This window comes from Macrobrachium rosenbergii, chromosome 24 (genome assembly GCF_040412425.1).
Source record: "Macrobrachium rosenbergii isolate ZJJX-2024 chromosome 24, ASM4041242v1, whole genome shotgun sequence".
Lineage (NCBI taxonomy): Eukaryota > Metazoa > Arthropoda > Malacostraca > Decapoda > Palaemonidae > Macrobrachium > Macrobrachium rosenbergii.
In genome coordinates, this window is record NC_089764.1 from 16,114,862 (window position 1) to 16,138,380 (window position 23,519).

The 23,519-nt window shown below is 32.5% G+C and overlaps 1 long non-coding RNA gene across 1 annotated transcript in view; it reads left to right on the forward strand.

The window, feature by feature from the left end:
- LOC136851739 (uncharacterized) overlaps positions 1 to 23,519 on the forward strand; it is a 373,013-nt gene that overhangs the window by 242,221 nt on the left and 107,273 nt on the right. The gene's annotated exons all lie outside the window — the stretch shown is intronic.

A 23,519-nucleotide genomic window follows, 5' to 3' on the forward strand; every position in this document is an offset into this window, starting at 1 on the left:
ATATACAGTATGTAAATTAATATATATGTATATATATATATATATATATATATAATATATAATATATATATAAAAATAAAATATATAACCATAATTTTATCAAACATAAGAATAATTTATTAAAGAATCAAAAGAAGATAACACACAAATATCCATAACCATAATTTATATATATAAACATATATAATAATTTATATTAAAGAATCAAGGAAGATATATATATACACAAATATATACACACATATATATATATATATATATATATATATATATATATATATATATATATATATATATACATATACATATATACATATACAGTATAATATGTGTTTGTATTTGTTATCTTTTTCCTCGATTCTTTAACCTAAATTATTCTTATGTTTGGATAAAATTATGGTTATGGATATTTTCGTCTTTGTGTTCATTTGTAAGTGAATTTGATTGTTTATTTCATTCATTTATATTTGTTCTTTACCTTTTTGTTAATTTTCAGCTTTGTATTTTTTCCTTTGTATTTACTGATGAATCATTGTTATTGATTATTAATTAGAATTTACGTTCATAACTACTGATGGCTAAAGTGTTGATACCTGAAAACTTCATGTGTATGGCGGTGAAAATGGAGCGGTGGTATCAATCAGATGTAATCTTTGATGTTTACTGAAGCATTATCTTTCAACTCAGTCGAAATGGTAATAAGAAATCAGACGACCGAGCTCATATCACTACCGAGAGAAGGATGAAACAAGTTTCCACAGCACCCACCTTAATTTAAAGCAACATAAATATAATTCTGCAACTGCCCTAATCTATATGCCTCGTACCCTACCTTATTTCTGAGAACGTTCTCCCTTTCACGTCTGTCCCCTTAATCTGTTTCATCCTAATTTCCCAAATTATTCGCTACGCTATTCTAAAAAAGAATGAATAAATGATATCTTGCACCACACGAAATTTTCGGTCGATTAAACCAAGATCGTTCTGATATGGAATCAAAGAAACAAAGCGAGGTGAAAAGGAGAAAAAATTCGTCCATGACAGTGCGAATTAGGAGAGAGTTCAGGGTGTTTTTATTTACTTAAACAACAACCAGGATTTACCTCTGTTTACTCTCCTCGAGAGAAAAATCGCTCTGGGTAATGAGTCCTTTAAAAGAGAACTTTCTAGTAGAGACAGAATATACTGGGAAGAAATCGCGATACTTTGCGCTACTGTTGTTTACTCTTCGAGTCTTTTATTTTGACGTTTAATTTCGGCGGGCAATTTGCACGTGAAATCCAAGTTCCCAGTGTAAACAGTTATGTAATTTTCCTTTCTGCCGTCATTTATTCTGTAAGCGGCGTTATTTTAAGCTTGTCGTAAATAGTTTTCAGAATGATCCTTTGATTACTTATTTATACCTTATTAATAAACAGGTCAAGATTAGTTATAGTTCGAACAAATATTATAATATTGCGTCTGATTACAGCGATACTGATGTCTAATAAAGGAATTCTTTAAAGTAAGTACAAAAGTTGTTTACTGAAAAAATATAATCTAAGGTGTTACCTTTTCTCGTGGCAAAAATCAGAAACGAAAAATAACCACCCATTGTATGGGTTACTCATTTCCAAACAGGGTTCGTGCAGTTCATTCCTTGGCCTAAAGGAAGTTTACTAGCTGCTTTCTGTCCTTTCACACACACACACACACACATACACACACGTACATTCACATATGCAAACTGATTTCAAGTTTCTGTTTGCCTAGATATGACAGCATACAATATAAAGCTAAGTAATAAGATATTTTGTGAATTAAAAAAAAAAACTAACAAAAGCTCAGTCATGATTTATTTAATATAAAAACGAGAAAACAAATTTTCAACAGTTGGAAGATGCCGGTCTTATTAACATTCAGTATTTATGACTATATTATGGAATCCATTTAGTGACGCTAAGACTTTATATATATAAAATGTAATTGTACAGCCATGCACTTTTAGTCATTGATACACCAGTCACTGATATTTTTAAGCATAAATCATTTCAAAAATCAAGATAACGATCTGATTTTTAAGTGTATTAAATCTAAAATAGCATTTTTCGAGAAAATCAAGATAACATATCTGTTGTTGTAATTACTAATACATTTAAAATTACCAATACATCTAAAAATGTCAGTTTTCGTCATATTCCTTCTCAATGGTAAGTTTTATGAAGGGTAGCAGTTCATTTAATCTACTTAAAAATTTGTTTATATTCCTTTCTTCCGGCCATGAACCGGACATGTCAGGGTAATACTTTAGGTAAATATTTACTTTTAAAAAATTCCATGAATAGACTGCTGAGTCTTGGAAATTTTACCAGTGTATAATGTTGCCTGCAGAAGATTTACTGCTAGATATGTAGAGGCGTCACTTAGTATCATCATCTTATAGTATCATTAATTGCGCATTTCCAGTTGATCCTTAACTCATCGAGACCCTTTCCCTTCTTCTCGACGACGGCTTTTTCCGATTACTCCTTCCTAATTTTGCCAAACTCCGTCATTATTCCAAAATCCTAGCGATCCCACGCAGTCCCCGCTGCAATGATTACGACCACGTTTAAAATAGGTCCTAGAAGTGTTCTTACACTTCAGGTTCGGATGAGTTTTCGGAGAATCAAAGATGCTCTTCGTTTTGATAAGATGCTGATGTTGCTCGTCGTTGCCATTGTTATTATCTTTCACAAGCCGTGGGTGTTTTTTAGTCTGGGGCGGGGGATGGGATTTAAGTGTAGGCGCGACTCATTATGAAGAGAGCCGGTTATAAAATTCCTCTTCGAGAAGCTCTTGATTTTTGTAAATCTACGAAGTTTTTTATTTTGTATTTTTTTATTGATGCATTATTATTAATTGTATATTTGCTAAGATATCTACCTGCACTTTATTCAGAAGCTTCAGTGCTTTCTTTATTCCTACCGCTATCGTTAGAACAATCAAATACAGATATTATTACGTCAGTCATTATTACCGTAATCTAGCAGCATCGTTATTACTGTAATTTAGCAGAATTAAGTTGGGAACGAAATCAAATCAGCAATCGCATCGTCTTAGAGGACGGGCGGATCTCTCCTCTGGTGATAAGCACGACATATTTAATTAAATCCCGCCGTCGGAATTTGTTGCTCGAAACCGACGTCAATGGTGCATAATGAGATTAGAGAATATTATAGCGGAAATATATTCGTTGGCACTCGCGTTTTGGCAATCGCCTGCTTCGGAAGTTGTTTTCAGGAAGATAGCGCCCACGTCATTTTATTTATTAACGCTTATCGCTGGTTCGTTACCAGTATCTCTATTCGCTGATTACTTGTTCTTCAGTTATTTTAAGTTTTCTGAAAACTGTGCTTATTATTTTGGGGGTGGGGGTGGGTGTGGCGGGTGTCTATTATCGTGAATGAATATTGTCCTATATTTTACCGAATGGCCAATGTGAAATTTTATGATCGAATCCCATTGTTAAAGGTAACAAAAAACAATAGGGAGGGACATTTAGTGGGACCTAATCTCGAACAAAAAGTTACAGCGCTACCTTTTAAAGGGTAGAGATTAGTAGGGATCAGTGGGTAATAGAGGAACAGAAAGGTTCCTAAATTTTTCAGTGTAACCTGAGGATTACGTATCTCCGAGGAAATTGGGATACCGTTACCTGGTGCTGGCAGGCATTGCAAGATTGTCTTGGAAAATTTAGAGCTCTCCTTTCATCTTAAAAGAAGCTGAATATACATAAATGATAAAAGGGGCAACATATATCTAGGTAGGTTTACCAGAGGGCCAATGATAAATCTTGTATTAGAATAAATGAAAATGTCATTCTTGTTAGTAATGAAAGTGGTCAGTAAGGAGCTTACGTGAATGAAAATATTTTAGAAACAGTCTCAACAATTTAGCCTCCCATTTAAAAAAAAAAGTATTTTTTACCCACTGAGATTAACAGCTCTCCTAACTGGCTCACAATTATTATAATCCCATTATTTGCCCCTACAAGTTTAATCATTTCTCAAGTGGATTAACTTTAGGATAATTAAGATTTAGATTTAAATATATTCTTATACTTATGATAAACAGATGAAAATTAATGATCGGCTAAAATAATAGGATCAGCATACTGAAATGGTACTCCATAACCATATTAGGACATTGTTATGATTTTCCACTTTATTATTCCAATCATCATATTTATTTAAAGTTGAATCGTTATACTTACATTGTAATGATTACAATTTACGAAACATTTCAAAATATTAAATCAATCCTTCCAGTAAAATAAAAAATATACACACTAGAATGGTGGTCTGGACATAGTGTTAGAGATGGTGTGAACGTCAGTGTTGGTCAGCTAAAGGCGTTTTTATCTCGAGTAAAATATTATTCAATTTATTTTATGTTTAAATGACCCAATGTTTAGAATAACAAAGAAGCAGACTTGAAGGAATGAAAGGCAGACTTAGCGTTTGAACTAACTTTCGTATGAAGCATTTAGTCATATTCTTGATCTTCCAGACAGTAAGCTTAGGTAGAATACAGTGCTAAAAAAAAGTATAAAACTTTACTCTTTTGCCATGGATGTGAGAAGGTTATTTTGATATGATTGTCCCGATTTAGGAGCAATTTTTATTCGATAATGGTAAATATGCAACGTCCTACAAATGTATTGCAGATTGTATATAATGCATGACCTGAGTTGGGCATTAGAAATATGAACAAATCGGATATTACCGGAAAAGTTGTCGAACGAGTATAGAATCACAAACCTGATTTCTCCGAAGTTCAGGGGTGTGCTGACCAAACTCCATTGGCTACGCTGACAAGTTGGTTGTTATTCTAAACATTAGGTCATTGTAAACATGAAATAAATTGAATAATATTTTACTCGAGATTAAAACGTCGTTAGCTGACCAACACTGACGTTCACACCATCTCTAATACTATGTCCCGACAAGCATTCTAATGTGTATATTTTTGTTGATCATATTTCAGTAGGATATCACCTGTCACCTAACAAATAAAAAAAAATTAGAAATGAGTTTCCAAGTGGGAGCAACGGCAACAAATGTAGAGGGAGGGGGGAGGAGGGATCAGATGCCTGATGGACTCTACTAAAAATGGGAAAGGAACAGATGTTTCACCGTCTGCAGCAACAAAAAAACATTTAAGAGAAAAATTATTTTACAGGGAGGAGTAACATCATGAAGGATATTAGATGAGTAGGACTTTTTGGTACATAAATTAAATGCCTTACATCTGTCAAGAATATTGACCATAAACATAGGCTCCCGGTCTAGAAAAACGTTGAAAATGCTTTAAAATCAATAAAATCAATATATATATATATATATATATATATATATATATATATATATATATATATATGTGTGTGTGTGTGTGTGTGTGTGTGTGTATGTATATATATATATATATATATATATATATATATATATATATATATATATATATATATATATATATATATATATATATATATATATAATCATATATAAATATAATATCAAATTCATATCGTATGGAATCAGAATCGGATTAGTGATAAATGAACAGGAACTAAAGAAAAAATGGACCCATTCAATATTCAGGAACGTTACCACCTCTCTTGATGGCGCGGTGGTAATTCCTCCTGTTCTCTCACTCTAATTTTTCGGAGATACTCGAGGTAGCGTGAATTTGATATTAAATGACATTTGTAGCTTCATGTCTCATGGAATCAGAATAAGGAATCGGAATTAAGAAAAGTTTTTCCAATTCGGCGAACTAAGATTTTATCAATTTTTTTACTCATGGCGGTAAATCTAGTGTGTTTCTAACGTGAATGTTTGCTCATCTCTCTTGTGACAGGCTCACTGAACACAGCTCCGGACTCGGTCCTCAAGCTAAGATATAATCTTTCAAGGATTTAAAATGCCTGCTGTGGATATTTTCTTTAGATTCTGCTCACACGGCCCACAATTAACGACCATATTTTTCTCTGTTTCCTTTCCTATTAATTAGAAATCTTAGGTTGTGAAAAAAGCAACATTCTGTGTACTATTCTGAGCTGTAAACTCTTTTCATTTATAACCGATTACTATGTAAATTCTTTAATATAATTTAAAATCAAAGTATGGCATGAAATGGAAATATTTTCGTTATTATTCGTATCCCATCAAGACCAACACCTTCAATACTAATATTATACTAATTCAATTACTTATGTATGATTTTGTTATGCAGAGCTCTTTACTAAATATTCAAACTTATTCGCTTTTCAAGCGTGCAAATTGCTCTATTAAGTAGCAGATTTTCTGCTGCTCTGTTGGTCGAGTAAAACGCACCTCTGGGATCCTGTAATTATGTGATAAAGATAAAAACTCAATTATTTTCTTCAAGAATTCCGAGAGGTCCATGCTCCAAATTCCTGTGTTACCAGATTGACTTTGTTACTATGTAAGCAACATTGTTGCAAAGGGCAAAATTTCAATTAATGATATATTCACAAAAAAGTGAGTATGGCAAGAATGTATCGAAATTTTGCTCGAGAAAGAAGGAAGCGTGCGAAAGGAAGAAAGGAAAGCAGAAATGGTGCGATTCAGAATGGGAACAAAAGATTGACTGAAGGAGAAGGTTACAAAGGAAAAAAAATGAAAGATGGAAATACAATGGCGAAATATACAAAGGTTTTCTTCAGCAGTAAAGAAAGAATAAACGATCCAAAGACTTCGAGATAAATGCACAATAACACGCCATGAAAAGACAATGAAACAGAGAAAAGGAATCAAAATGCACGAACAATGCAAAGAGCATTTTCGTAGGAATGGTTTCTTCCTGGAATACGTTTTCCATGATAAATTCTGGGAGAATTCTAACACACACACACACACATATATATAATATATATATATATATATATATATATATATATATATATATATATATATATATATATATATATATATATATATATATATATATATATATATATATATATATATATATATATATATATGTGTGTGTGTGTGTGTGTGTGTGTGTGTGTTTGTTTGTGTGTATATATATGTGTGTGTGCGTGTGTATGATTTTTGTATCTTCACCATACCCCATGAATGCCCAAGGGGCTTGTGTTCCGGCTTTTCTTGGTGATAGGCTGACCAGAATGTTATAAAATGTAGTGACAAATCTATACTTTCATTGGTATTCTTTCACTAGTCACATCTGATATTAGCTAGCCAAAACGTTTTTTTTTTAAGTGTTAGAGTAGGTTCTGACAAGCATAAAATGAAAACAAAAGATATTAAGGTAAGACTGTTCTGCAAGTTCAAAACGCAGCAGGAAGGTGTAAAATAAACAAATTATGTAGGACACTGATTAAGTAAACAACTTTGTCAACCAGAATTAAGTACCCTGTGTCTCTTTGGAAAGAGCTCGCTGTGTAGGCTTCACAGGTATCTCTCACAGACGGTCGATGAGGCCTTACATTCTCATGCAGCTGACATGATACATCGTTGAGACAAACACCTACTTCTTTTGAATTTTTCGTCGTCAGTCGAGGCGAGTGTTCTATAGAGGTAATTAAACATGGTGTGATCTCTTTATCCTCATCTTGTCAATTAAGACGGCCTGTGATATCAAGTGATACCTAATCGTTAAATCGTGAACCATTGAAAAAAAAAAAAAAAGAATTAGGATAATTCCCTGCACTTCATATTGTTTGATATGCTACGGTACAGTACTCGGACAAACTTAAATTAAAAGTGAAATCAAACCAAGAATCTCCAGGTCTTGAGGGATGGGCAGATTTCTCTTCGGGGGATAACCACGACTTGTTTAATTAAATTCTGGGTTGTCATTTGTTGTACGAAACCGACCGAAATAGTCTACTGTTTAAATGTATTATTTTGTGGTTGCTTTTGCCGCTGTTCTCAAGAAAATGTTGACGACATTCTCTCTTACATTTGCAGTTATTCACTTTTGGTTTAGTATTTATGTTTTGTTTATTATTCAGGTATTGTGTCCTTTGTTCATTTGTTGATCTGTGTTCCTATTTAGTATACCAAAATAATACTAAATATTTTTGAGGTACCTTCTTTTATTCTGTTTACAGGTTTTTTTCAGTTATTTTTATCTGTTCCTCATGGCCTTTTCTTGCTCCCACACTTGAATTTCAAAACTTCTAGCTCTCTTATTAGTCTGATTATATAGGCTGTTTATAATTTGACCTTTCTTTGATTTTTTAAATTACACTAAATTCGTCTGTTTTGACGAACTGGCGTATACCATTTTTTTTTAAAGTTTTTGAGTTTTCCAGTCAGAGTCTCAGTTTTTGATACTCTATAACATATCAAAATTTCAGCTGTCTGCGTTATTAGATTTGGGAACAAAATTTCCACAGAAGATGTGTCAATTAAAATCTGTGAATAGTATGAGAATGAGGAAAAAATTGCTTACTCCAGTTCGTCAAACTAGGGACGAATTAGCTCGGTTTATTCCCTGTATTTCTTTTCACAGTATATCAGCAATTTTATTTTTTTGCATGTATCTGACTCACTTTCCTATCATAACATACGCTCTTGTATTTTACTACCATATATTTAAAATCTTTTCCGGGTTATCATTCGTGTATTCTGTAATATAAAGGTCTTTGAGAGAGAAAATGATTCCTTCTTTCTCGCATAAGCCTTATGAAGGGAGAAAGATGAAAGGGGTATGATAAAAAGGCCAGATAACGCTCTCTCTTAAGACGTGAAAGAACATAAGAACCAGGTGAAATGGTAGCAGGGAGAGGGAATTTTAAAGATCGGTAGCAAAGGTGAGGAAATTTTTACACAACAGACCTAGCGTCAACATTTGCTTCTATCGTACCAATGTATGTTGTGGAATTTCCTTTAATTCTGCAAGTAATAAGTATAATTATCACTTCAGCTTATAGTGTAAGGGCAACATGATATATTCCTTCTATTAGGTGTTCCTTAAAACTGGCAAATAAATTCAGTGGTTATGACTAAGCTACGATTGTCAAAATCGTTCAAGATCGAAATTATAATGGAACTAAAGTTTCATTATCAAAATATAGGTTCTGTTACCGAGGTGGTTACTTGAATAGCTTGTTAATACCTCATAGTAAAGTCTCATGGAGGAAGACTACGAATAGAAATGTCACCTATGTATTATGACCACTCTGTATCTTTTGTAATTGACGACGCTAATTACATGCAATTCAGTATATCTAGGGGTGTTCATTCTGCTCCCTTATTCTGTCTTTTCTTCGATATTTTCCTTCATATTCCACTTGTCGTACACGTTAATTAGCAGGCAGACTATAACACTACAAATTCTAATTTTCCTCTTAGCTCTTTTTAGAAGCTTATTTACACTCTTTCCTGATATTGTCTGATGGTTTTAAGTTTAATGCAGACTTAGAGAGCACATCTAGAGCAGGCGAAAATAGTTTGGTTAAGTCGACCAGTCTAAAACCCTCGTCATCTCATAAGCTATTACTTTCTTTGTTTTCTCGTTAATGCCCGTAAATCAAACCCAATTAATGTATCAGTTTTAGGGGTGTAAGCGTAAAGAGCAGGGTGCCTTCTCTGCTTCTGAGGAAGTTGGTGTTGTGGGTGAGTGCTACTTATCATGTTCCTCTGGACATTGCTTTCATATCTTAGGACTTTGTGAACATTGATCTTCTTGACATGAAGTTTTTCCATTTATTAAATGCGTAGGTCTTATATCACCATGACAACTGAAATGACGATTAAGCAGGGAAACGAACCTAAAATATTTCTTAGGATCATTCAGCATAAATAAATGAAATGATTAGTTATCGGATACGTTTTCCAGTTCGGATCTGATATATGAACTTAGAATTGGTGTCAGATAAAAGCTGGAAGATGAAGAAGAGATAGTGAGCGCTGTATCTTTTAGCAAAAGCATAAATGGGCAGAATAGGAAGGGTCATTAATAGAGGCAGAGGCAGAGTAGATTAGAGAACAGAACAATGTGAGACTATTATATCAGGAAGAGAAAGGACGCTCTGTCAAGCGCAGCTGACGTGAAGCCGTTAGATAAAAGCTATAAATAAGTATACAAAGAAAAAGACTGTTGCTATTACAGGAATCTACTCAACAGAGGATAATTTCAGACTGTTAGGCTATATGCCTTTAGTAGTTCAAGAGCTCTGAAAGGAAAAATCCTTAATCCCCATATAGAAAGTGATCAGGCATTAGTGAGACTGAAAATTAATAATCAAATCAACTAGAACTTTAGAAGTTTAACTCTGATTTGTGTTTAATTTAAGGTGCTTAGGAAATTGAGAACTGGGTACCTGAGAAGTAGCAGGGTTTTGTTAGCTGATGTTCGCTTTGTTCTGATATGATGGGGTTGGACCCCGGGGCCGCCTGTGGGAGTGAGAATAAGATAGAACAGAAGTTTCGAAGAGTAAGTTATAAGAGCAAGTATAGAAATTTACGAGTAAAAACGACAAAGTATTAATCGGATTTTTTTAATTCCTTCATCAATCGTGTTCAAAAGCTTGGTCAGATGACGTAGAGTTCCTTTTATGAAAATCTGTGGTAAAACTGGAATCTTATGACTTGATCATTACAGACATTTATCTCTTCGTTAACATATGCATTGATCACAATAAAAACAAGTGAAAAATAAGAGGCGAAGAATAAAATTATCTGTTAAAAAGACACGTTGAAACAACATAAACAGTGACGACACTTTAAGCAACAGAACTATATTAGAATATATCTGGGGTACATTATTGCCTTATAAATTGATAAAGGGAATAAAAAATTATATTTTTCTTTTTGAAAAAGACTAACTGCTCCTAACTTCATCCAACTTACTCTAACTTTTCTTTATGCGGCAATTTAGGAGTTATTTTATTATGAAGCCCAAATGGAATTGTTACACGTCTGTTTTACCCATTCGCAAGACAGGGATATGCAGTTCTAATTCTGTTTGTATTAAATTCAGTGTTAATATTTTAGTGCATTCAGGATCTAGGTATTAAACGAGAATTACTATTTTAACTTGCATTTTGAAATTTGAAATTCTTTTAACAAGTTATTAGATAAAGCTGTCACAATTGGGAGCATACACCCACACACACACACAAATATATATATATATATATATATATATATATATATATATATATATATATATATATATATATACTGTATATATGTGTGTGTTGCTTGTGTGTATGCTCTAAAATGTCACAGCTGTATCTAATAATTTATTAAAAAAATGTTCGATACGCAAGATAACATAGTATATATATACATATACATATATATATATATATATATATATATATATATATATATATATATATATATATATATATATATATATGTTATCTTGTGTGTCAAATTTTTTAATATATATATATATATATATATATATATATATATATATATATATATATATATATATATATATATATATATATATATATATATATATATATATATATATATATATATACACACACATATTTACATACATATATACTTAATGGTAATAAAAGTGAACAAACTCTATTTCACAAAATCTTCAGATAACTGTGGGAAGAAATTTGCGGTATTACTGAGTGGATAATGTGAGAAAATGCAGTTGCTGGAAGGCAAAGACATACTTTAACTTATTAAGCTTTTCGTGTTATTGCTTTCATACACTGATACAGAATAAAAATACAGTTCAGTATGACGTGGGTTCAGAATACATCGTCCAAATTTCAAAGGAGATTTTCCTCTGTAAATGCGCGCTCTCTCTCTCTCTCTCTCATGGCGGATGTTTAGTTCCTTTGCCAGGAAAAAAAAAAAATAAATGAAACAGTTTCTCATTTTCCGCCAGAAAGCAAAGTGGCTGGCTGGCTTCCTCATAAAAAAGAAATAAATAGAAATGGGCGTGAGAAGCAACACAAGCCTCCTCTTCAACGAAAACAGATCTGATGAAGCGTGACGTTCAACAACCTTTTATGAAGACTTATAGCAATAGAATTCTCCTCCAGTTCCTTCTTTATATTTATATACATGGAAGTAATTTTTAAATTTTAGCGTTTTTTATGTTCTGTTGTATAGCAAATTTCATTTGGTTAAACACTGCTATGAAGCCAGTATTATTGGTTAAAATAAAATGAATATCATAATGCTTTTCACTGCTAGTATCTTCTGCTACTTACTAATATAATCACTGCTTCCGCAGTAGCATGACGAAGAAGATTTTATGCTGCCATGTAGTCAAAACATACTCACCTTCGGGAACATATTGTCTCCCAAAAGAACGAGCTGAAGTTTATATTCCATCGGGGATTGCAAGAGGTCCATGCTCGAAATTGCCCAGTGCTAACAGGTCGCCTGAGTTACGATATAGGGAAAGTTACGATAGTTGAAGTTACGATAGCTTCGAGTTACGAGCAACTGGCCACCGTGTACTCAAGCTGGTGCGAAGGAAGAATGAAGAAAGAGAATAAGAGAGAATAGACTAGCCCACAAAAAAAAAAAGTAATACGAGGGCTGGAGTAACGCAAGATTTAAAAAATACGTGAAAAACTTGTCAAAAAAAGGATGAAAAAAGAAGAGAGGAAAAAACGAAGAAGGCGGGAAGAAAAGAATAAACAAAGGGATGCTTCAAAAGGGGAAACAAAAGGTAAAGTAAAATGATAGCGTTATAAAGAAAAAAGAGGAATAAAAAAGAGAGAAAAGTATGCGAAGAATTTTCGAACACAATATAGAAGGGATGGAAGGGACTAAAAATAGCCGACTGAAATGCTTAAGGAAAAATATATGAAACCTGAGGGTCACGAGAATATGAAATGATATTTTCACATGAGGAGAGTTTCTTGTGGAATACTTAATTTCAGAAAAGCGTGAGGTAACACACACGCAGCCACATCAGTACATATATACATACATACTCGAAAAGTAAATTTGCAAATTAGCCAAACATAAATGTGTTTTTCACTGTCAAAAACAAGTAATATATATGCTACGTGTGCCATCGCTTTTGGAAAAAAAAACGTAACATTTTCAAAATCTCCAAAATTTTACTTGAGAGTTTCTGTGGTAAGAGTAAATTGATTTAGTTGTTATGTCTCAATTCCTCACCAAACTCTTGTAAAATTAATTAAATGAATACAGCAATGAGGATCGGATCAAGATACTTCCTTTATATTCAACACCAATGAGTCTCATCAAAGGTCAAAGTGTCATGAGAATCTAGTAAGGAATTAGGTTTAGTAATTATTTTAACAAGGGAAAGAGCAACATTATCCGCTATTTAACAATACTTTAGTAACGATATTTAGAAAACAGGAGGCGGGATTTTCAGTTTTATAAAAAAAAATATGGCCTTTTTCAATGATAGAATTTTAAAATGACAACCTTAGCATCAGTATATCTTCAGCCCCTTACTTTTTTATACTAGTTAATGACAGCAGAGTCTTTGTGGGAAAAGACGAGAAGAAGGAAAAGACAAGAATAAAAAAAATAATCTTTCTCCACCTTTCAATTTATTTACGAGTGCTGTTTCCTCCTTATTCGCCGAAGGCCTTTATCCAGCGGACTTCCGTCTCGCCTATCGCCACATCATTTGGCAAAGTTTCCCTATTCCTCTGGAATGGAAATTACTGGAAATCTGGGAGTTCGGGAATATCAGAAGGTTATGTAACCCTTCATCCGCCGAGAGAAATTGAAGTTTTCCTTGTTGTTTCAGTAAAGGTTATGATAAAGTTGAATGATTTCTGTTGGTTCTTCTGGTTCAGGAAATGATATAGTTTATCAGTTTCTACCACCTTTCATTTTTTTTTTCCCTATTCATATCATTATAGTTGTAAGGTACTGTACTCTTACTTCAGCTTTTGATTTATTTGTTATGATATCCATTTGTACTGTAATATGGTTGGATATTATACTTAAAAACTGATTTGTGGTGGACCTTCGACATATGAAAATTATACACAACGGTAAAACCCAGAATGAAGTTAATGTTACGAACGATGATTTATAATTACACACACTTACTTTTATGCGTGTATATATGGTGGTCCGACTTTTGCGCGCAAGACAAATGAGTGCCGACAATTGAGCGCAAGACAAATGCGCGCACTAACATTTGAGCGCCGACATTTGAGCGCACGAAATTTTAACAAAAAAAAAAACAAACACGCGCACACATACACGCATACTTCGTAAAATTGGTTTTCAAAAAATGGCATGTTATCGGTTGTTTATTATCGTTAAAATTCGTTAAAATCTTTTGTTTACATTGTTAACTTGTTTGGTTACTATCATTAACTTTCATTTTGTGTGCGTATCGTTTAGTTATTAGTATATCTTTAAAAGAGAAATACCATTGATTTATTTTAGTTCAAAGTACCCTCGCTGTGGAGAAGGTAACAACATCCAAAGGAAAAGATAATATATTGTACGAAGGAAGGCTTTCTGTTACAGACTTGACAGAGTGCTTAAGTTAAGAGTGGGAAAGAGTCATGGCGTTGTGTAGACCGGAAGTACAAAGGAAGGATATAATATGTTGTTATTGGAGATGAATGCACATCTGCCAGTGAGCACGATCATGTGCCAGATCCTGCAAAGTCTGAGTCTAGATTATCAATGATGCAACTTCGTGAAAGAGCTGCAACATCGAATGATCCACCAAGGCGACTCATTCAAGAGGCACAACTTAATTTGCGTCCGGAAGTAGTTGCTATTCTTCCAAAGTAGCAATCCCTTCAGCGAACAGTAGAAAGACAACGGAAAGCCAAAGGAAGATTACCTCTCTCGGCTCCAAGTGACGTACAGTAGGAGAAATAGATAGATATACCTCAAGAACTTGTTTGCACGTATGATGGAGAAAATTTTCTTGCATATGACTCCGGTAGTGATGACCCCGATAGATATTTTATATTTACTACTCCTCAAAATTTGAAATTGATGAAAGAAAATAAGCACTGGATGGGAGATGGAACGTTCAAAATAGTTCCTCAACTATTCTATCAGCTATATGTGATTCACATAATTTATAAAGGAATCGTGCTTCCAGTGGTTTATATTCTCCTTCAGAGGAAGTCAGAGGAAGCATATAACCTTGCTCTGACACAACTACATTTCATGGATACCGACATTGTTCCGGCCTCCATATCGTGCGACTATGAAAAAGCATTTCATAAAGCTTTTCTTTCTGTCTTCAGAAACGCTGAGGTGTTTGGGTGTTTTTTCCATTTATCTCAGGCCGTATGGAGAAAAATACAAGACTTAGGATTGACCAATTTATACAGTAACAGTGAAGAAATACGAAAATGTACAAAAATGCTTGTGGCCTTGGCGTTCGTTCCCCACAATGATATTACAAATGTTTTTGAATCATTGCAAGATATAATCCCCGACGACTTAGACGATTTGGTATTTTACTTCGAAGATACTTGGATAGGAAGACCTTGTAGGAGAGGAAGAAGGAGAGATGCTATGTTTCCCCCTCGTGTTTGGAGTGTTTACGAACGTGTCGTCAATGAACATCCACGTACAAATAATTCGTTAGAGGGGTGGCATCGGGCAATGCAGCAGTCAGTAGGGCATATGCACCCTACAATATACAAATTCATAGAAATTTTAAGAATAGAACAAAATCACTCCTCAACCAAATTGATCAGAATAAACTGTGGGCGGCATGAACCTGTAAAACACAAAAAATATGAACGAGTAAACAATGCTATAATTAAAATTGTTAGCGAGTATTCTTCAAGAGAGCCATTAGATTATCTGCGTTCCATATCATATAATCTTACCCTACAAAAGTAGTTATATTCTATTTACAAATTGTTTTTATTAATTTTCTATTTGTGGAACATATTTTTAAATATCTTAGGTACTCGTACATGTCAATAAAAATTTAAGCTGTCGCACTTTTTATATTCTTTTTTTATATGTATTTTCTTTTTATATATATTATATATATATATATATATATATTTATCTATTTATATATATAAACGCTTGTAGCAGTATATAAACGTATATATACAAAAAAATAAGAATATTGATGTGTGTGTGTGTGTGTGTTTGTGTATGTATGTATATTCATTTATCTATTTATTTACATGCCATAGCAAATAAAGATTAAGATTGTTTCTTCTTCCTTTATATCCAAACGCTTGTAACAGTGAGTACTAAACGTCTATAATGTCAATACAAAAAAATAAGAATAGGATTGAATTTTGAAATTATATATACTCGAATGTCATATATATATACATATATATATATATATATATATATAGCATCAAATGTTAGTGCGCGCATTTGTCTTGCGCACATATTGTATATATATATATATACGTATATATATCAACTGTCGGCGCTTATATATATATATACATATATATATACACTTATTTATCATATATATATAAATATATCGTATACATATATATATATATATATATATATATATATATATATATATATATATAAATGGATATACATAATATTGTGTGTTTTATATATATATATATATATATATATATATATATATATATATATATATATATATATATATATATATATATATATATATATATATATATATATAAATGGATATACATAATTGTATTGTGTTTTTATATATATCATATATATATATATTTATTATTATGACTAAATCAACCTATATATAAATATACATACAAAAAAATCAAGAGAACAAATACCTGGTTCAATACAAAAAATCAAGAATCAATAACCTATTAATTGTATAATAATTAATAATTTAAGAAAGGAAGTAGGAGATGAAAACAAGGAAAACCTTAATACCTATTCCTACCTATCACACAAGAATGTCGGTTCAATCATTAATGTTAGACACACTGAATCAAACGCGTGACAATGTATATATGCATTTGTTTCACCTTAAGTGAAGTTGTTGAAAACTGGGCCGTGATCTATCCAAACTGCTATCAAGAGGACCAGAACTGTACGCTCAATTGTCGGCGGAACGATAATTCGTCTTACCTGGCGATAGCCTCAACCTAACGAGTCTGTAGCAGCTGGATGAGGAGGGCACGGCATGTAAATCCAGAATCCAGTGCCGGGATATAGCGACGACACCGGTCCCGTAAAAATCCTCCGACGGGAACAAGGGACAGAAACAGTGGTCGCAGATGACACTGTTGACACCGTTCATTTGTCTTGCGCTCAAAAAGTATATATATACCGTATATATATATATAATATATATATATATATATATATATATATATATATATATATATATATATATATAAATGGATATACATAATATTGTGTGTTTTATAAATGGATATATATATTATATATATTTTATATATATATATATATATATATATATATATATATATATATATATATATATATATATATATATATATTTGTAGCAACTAGTATATATTAAAGCCTTTGTTAAAGCCTTTGTTCATGTAAAAAGCAACTTCCAGCATGAAGTAAAACCCCGCAAGATAATGCCTCTGAACAAGAGAAGGAAAGCCTCCGGAGCTTTGTGAAAGCCGTAAGTTGACGCCAGTTTACAACAAAAACAAAGACAACCTCTGAGTTAATGCTTTGGAATACAAAAAAAGGCATATTCTGGCCCGGTACAGAAACCTGTAAGTTAAAGCCAGCGTACAGTAAAAGCAGTAGTAACCCCTAGCACACATTGAAAACAAGTGAGCTTATCCCTGTTTGTAAACAAGCGAAAACCAATGGTAGTTTGTGGGATGGAGAAAAATCCTGTAGGTTCATGATTGCCTTCAATAATCTAGCCACTGGTAGGGCAAGCCAGCTCAGCCCAGTCGGCTCCCAGCCAGATTCCACAAGGGATAAGATTTTTGATACATATGAGAAACATAACAAGAATTTTGGTTCAGTAGTGGCTGAGAAACAAAAGAATTTTCATTCAGCAGTGGCAGTACTCTGACCCACAGAAGTTTACAAGGAATGACGTTACCACTTAAGTCTGTGTGAATTCAACGCATATGAGCAGAAATACTTGTTTCTAGAGTTACGATGAGTCCATCCCGACCATTACAAAATAATATTTTAGCATTTATTAGCTTTTCAGTAATATATATATATATATATATATATATATATATATATATATATATATATATATATATATATATATATATATATATATATATATATATATATATATATGTGTGTGTGTGTGTGTATATATATATACAGACATATGTATGTATGTATGTGTATGTATACATATATATATATATATATATGTATATATGTATATATATATATATATATATATATATATATATATATATATATATATATATATATATATTCAAAGCGTCACTAGAGCTCTGAGTCAGAGAAGAGGAAAGTAAAGAGAAACAAATTGGCGAATCCTTTCTCTCTTCACTTCTTTGACAATTTCTTTCTCCAACTTTTCTGACCCCTTTAGCCTTAACACCTCTGCCGTCTCCCGACCCATGGTCCGTAGTGATCTGGAATGGGAATTTCAGGAAGTCTCTTTGTTGATTTTTTCTTTTATTGTTTGTTCCCAAAAGCGCTGTTGGCTTACAAAAGTCTAAGAAACTGAACTACCCGATCAGAAAAAATCTATTTCCTCTTTTCTTATGTGACTATAGAATCTGAGGGCTGTTATTCTACAAAAGTGAAAAATCTGATTTATTTTCCTAAGAATTATTCAGTACCAAAGATGAAAAGGATTGCTAGCCTGATTCAGTTTGTTCAAAGTTTTTGAAACTGATTGTAAGAAGGTTTTGTCAGTGAATGTTTACGGTAATTGATTCACATGAACAGTAAGACGAAGTTTGATAGATTGCCTGTTATTCCAAATCGGATAAAACAAGCTTCACACACAGGCGCGCGCACACACACACACATATATATATACGCATATATATGTGAGTATTTATGTATACACAAATGTGTCTATATATATATATATATATATATATATATATATATATATATATATATATATATATAATATATATATATATACATACCTCTCTCTCCTACTGCCTGGTATTTCTTCATAAGGGCTTAAGACTTAGCAATCTAGGGGCGGTATTCATAAAAAATATACATATATATATATACATATATGTATATATATATATATATATATATATATATATATATATATATATATATATATATATATATATATATATATATATATGTGTGTGTGTGTATATTATATATATATATATATATATATATATATATATATATATATATATATATATATATAAATATATATATATATATATATATATATATATATATATATATATATATATATATATATATATATATATTAAATATACTTATATAGGCGGATTTATGTATGTATGTCACACAAAGCACAAAGTTCAGTCACGATTTTCGTTTTTCTTCTGTGGTTATATACACATTTTATGGCCATCACGTGTTCACTATTGTGATATTGCCCAAGGGGATTGAATCTGTTCACATGACAATCAAAATATGGTTGTTAGCTAGTGAACACCGCGAGATGATCTGATTGCAGGTAAGGGTAGGCTTCATAAATCACAATTTAAGTTAACATAAACTGAAATTATTTACAGTTTTACGATGTTTTTCCTGCAATTCGCGGATTTATTAAAGAAATTACAAGCTCAATGAGGTTGATCTGTTACTCATCACTGTTTCATTCTTCGTTTTCTGTTTTTCAACTTTTCATTAATTCACAAAAAAAATCAGTATATAGTTGTTGAGTCTCCATTGAATTGCAGCCTAAATCTTGCGATAAGTGTTAAAACATATTTTCTTACTTATGGGATCAATGTGAGTTTACTTACAACTTAGTTACATATCCTATATAAAAGTAATATCAGACTAACCTTGGAACCTATTGTTCAGAGAAATGGACTGAGGAGCTGAAAATTGAATAGACCAAGACAGGAAATAATAGGGCAAGCTCAATTGCCCTACTAAATGCCACTCAAACCATCACTTCTGCGAACCCTTAGGCAAATACATGAAAATAGAAATGTTAATGAAATTAGAAGTGTCATTATCATAACTTAATAATGTCTCATAAAGGCAGAATATTAAGAGAAAATGGTCACCTACATAGAACTATCATTCTGTATCTTTTGTAGAGGCCGGTGCTAAACATATCCCTCAACGTATATCTGTTGGTGTTCATTCATGTTACGTCTTTTCATCCATAATTTCCTTCATATTCCACTTCTCTTACACGTTAATAAGCAGACTGTAACGTTCTTTGTTACAGATCGTTCTAATTTCTCTCAGCTCTCATTAGAAGCTCACTCACACTGTTTCCAAATACTGTCTGATGTTTTGAAGTTTAATGCAGACTTGGAGAGTTCCTCTAGAGAAGACGAAAGTAGTTCGGTGAAATCAACCAGTCTGAATCCCTATTCATCTCTGTTACTTTTTTGTCTTAGTAATTTCCGTGAATTGAACCCATCCGATGTATCAGTTTTAGGGAGTTCAGAGTGAAGAGTATTGTGCCTTTTCTGCTTGTAAGGGAGTTGGTGTTGTGGGTGAGTGCTGCATAACATCTCTCTTTGTGTAATGGGCGTGTGTTTCCTCACTTTCCGTTTAAGAGTTCTTTGAAAATCTTTTATCTTAATCAGGATCCTGGTTTATATAATTGTAAATTGTCATATTTCGCCACCGTGTAACAACTTAGAATAATATAAATTGAGCTTTGGAGCCAAATTATTATAAATAATAATAATAATAATAATAATAATAATAATAATAATAATAATAATAATAATAATAATAATAATGAAAATGATAACGGAAAAGTGCGTAAATTGTGTCCCAAACATGAGTGTTTGTAACTTGTTTACTTTAGTGGCGTTCACTCCAGGTGTCATTGCCTTAATATTTGAAAATAGGCTTGCAATAAAACAAATTCTGTGAATGAGAGAGAGAGAGAGAGAGAGAGAGAGAGAGAGAGAGAGAGAGAGAGAGAGAGAGAGAGAGAGAGATAAGTATGACGGTTTGCTTTTCCAGCAGACCGTCGAATATTTTCATATTAAATGCTTCTTTTAGGCAATGTCATTTTTCCGCATCGGTATGTCTGTCTGTCTCACATACAATATTCTACTTTTTTATTTTATTTTATTTTATTTTCATTCCCCAGTGGTGGGCTAATCCTCAGACAGAAATTTTTCATCCCTTGTGCTTGTTCATGTTATGCCAAATTGCTTATATTTAACGTTTTTGTGACGAGAAACATAAGTGCCTGGACATCGCCACAAACAGAACCATATCAACTTTCAAACTACAAATTCATTAATGTTTGACTGCTTGAAAACACTGAAAATAGTGATAAGCAACCCGATAACTAATTTTTAAGTGAAAAATACGGTCAGAAGACACGAATTGCTGTAAAAATTTCTCAGGAAAATCAAAGAGAAAAAAGAAAAAGTCCAACTACATTAACTCACAATTCCGTAATGAACGAAAGTCCCGACTGTTTCTCAACTGGGGATGTACTCTTTTACAATTTCATCATTAATTTATGAAAAAGTAAAAGTTCATGCGATACAAACGTCAGAAACTTTTGCACGTAATTGCGCATCTGAAAATAGTTTGTGTTGCATAAATGCATGAATTAACCCGCTTCAGAGCAAGTGTATCATTTGTGTAACTCTCAATGCAAAATTTCGTGTTCCTAAGTTTTCCGCCTCTGTTGAGACAAAACCATTCGCTGAATGAAAGTAGGATTATACAGTATTATCTTTGCTGGTCTTGGCAGATGGAATAATCAGTTTCAGAAGCCTGTGAGATGTTGTTACTTTAACATTGCTCAAATGAGTAATCCTTGGTGAGGAAGAGGACCCTAGGAATATAGATGCTAAAGCCGAATAGCGAGTACGTCGTTGATTGAAGGGGAATAGCACTTTTATTAATGTAACGGACGGTTGAATATATTTCATAATGCTAATAAGAAGAGTTCGTGGAGAAACGATCTGCAGTCCTAACTCGTCCGTTATTACTGCTTCTTTCTTTTGAGGTGACCAGAACCGGAATTCTTAAACTGAGTTGAATGTCTGTTCATATTATCATCTTTGTTGGTTTCAATACATTAGCCTAAGTAAAAAAATTTATATCACAAAAAATTTATGAGTTTATAAAAGATAATAAAAATTTTTTTTTCTACGATGAGCTATTAAGTTTATTTGATAATCCTTTTAGTTGAATTCAGATCCGTTTTTTAAACATTTTTTTATAAGGGAGAGTTTAAAAGTCGCAGAGCTTCAAAATAATTAATTTTTGAAAATTAAATTACATGAGTAGTACTGCTATTTCACCCAATATTCACAGACGCGCGCGCGCACACACACACACACACTCACTCACATATATATATATATATATATATATATATATATATATATATATATATATATATATATATATATATATATATATATATATATATATATATATATATATTACACACACATATATATATATATATGTATGTATGTATGTATGTATGTATGTATGTATGTATGTATATACACTTGCTTTTAAAATATGCATGTTTATGTTTTTCGTCTGTTTTTGTCCACTGGGACTTCATTTGCGCTGGGACGCTTACCCATGTCCAAAATATATTGGTGAAATCTTTTGTTATGCTCAGTGCTGACTACCACTATATGTTTTTGGTAAAAAGTGAAAGTGTCAGTCCAGAACGTGGGTTTTAAGGTCATTTTTCGGTTTGATATTTCCCTAAACGATCATAGTATTGCTGTTCCAGTGGATCTGGAAAATAAAGAGAAATCAGATAAGGGACACGGAATTTACTTTACTCCAAGAATGAAGAAAGAACTGAAATGGAAATTAAGCGGGGAAACGGACCTAATATAGTTCTTGGAATCATCCAGCATAAATAAATGAAGTGATTATTTATCGGGCACGTTTTACAGTTCGGATCTGATATATGAACGTAGGACTGGCGTCAGATAAAAGATGGAAGACGAAGAAGAGATAGTGAGCGCTGTATATCTCAGCAAAAGCACGAATGGGCAGAATAGGAAGGGTCTTTAATAAAGGCAGAGACAGACTAGATTAGAGAACAGAACACTGTTGGACCATTATATCAGGAGGAGAAAGGACGCTCTGTCAAGCGCAGCTGACGAGAAGCCCTTAGATAAAAGCTATAAATGAGTATACATATAGAAAGAACGTTACTATAACAGGAAACTACTCAACAGAGGATAATTGCAGACTGTTATACGCTTTAGTAGATCAAGAGTCCTGAAAGGGAAAATCCTTAACTTCCAAAATAGAAAGTGATTAGGCATCAGCGAGACTGAAAATAAATAATTAAATCAATCTGAAGCTCCCATACAGAAAGTGATCAGGCATCAGTGAGACTGAAAATAGATAATTAAATCAATTAGAACTACAAAAGTTTAACTCTGATTCTTGTTTAATTTAAGGTGCTTAGGG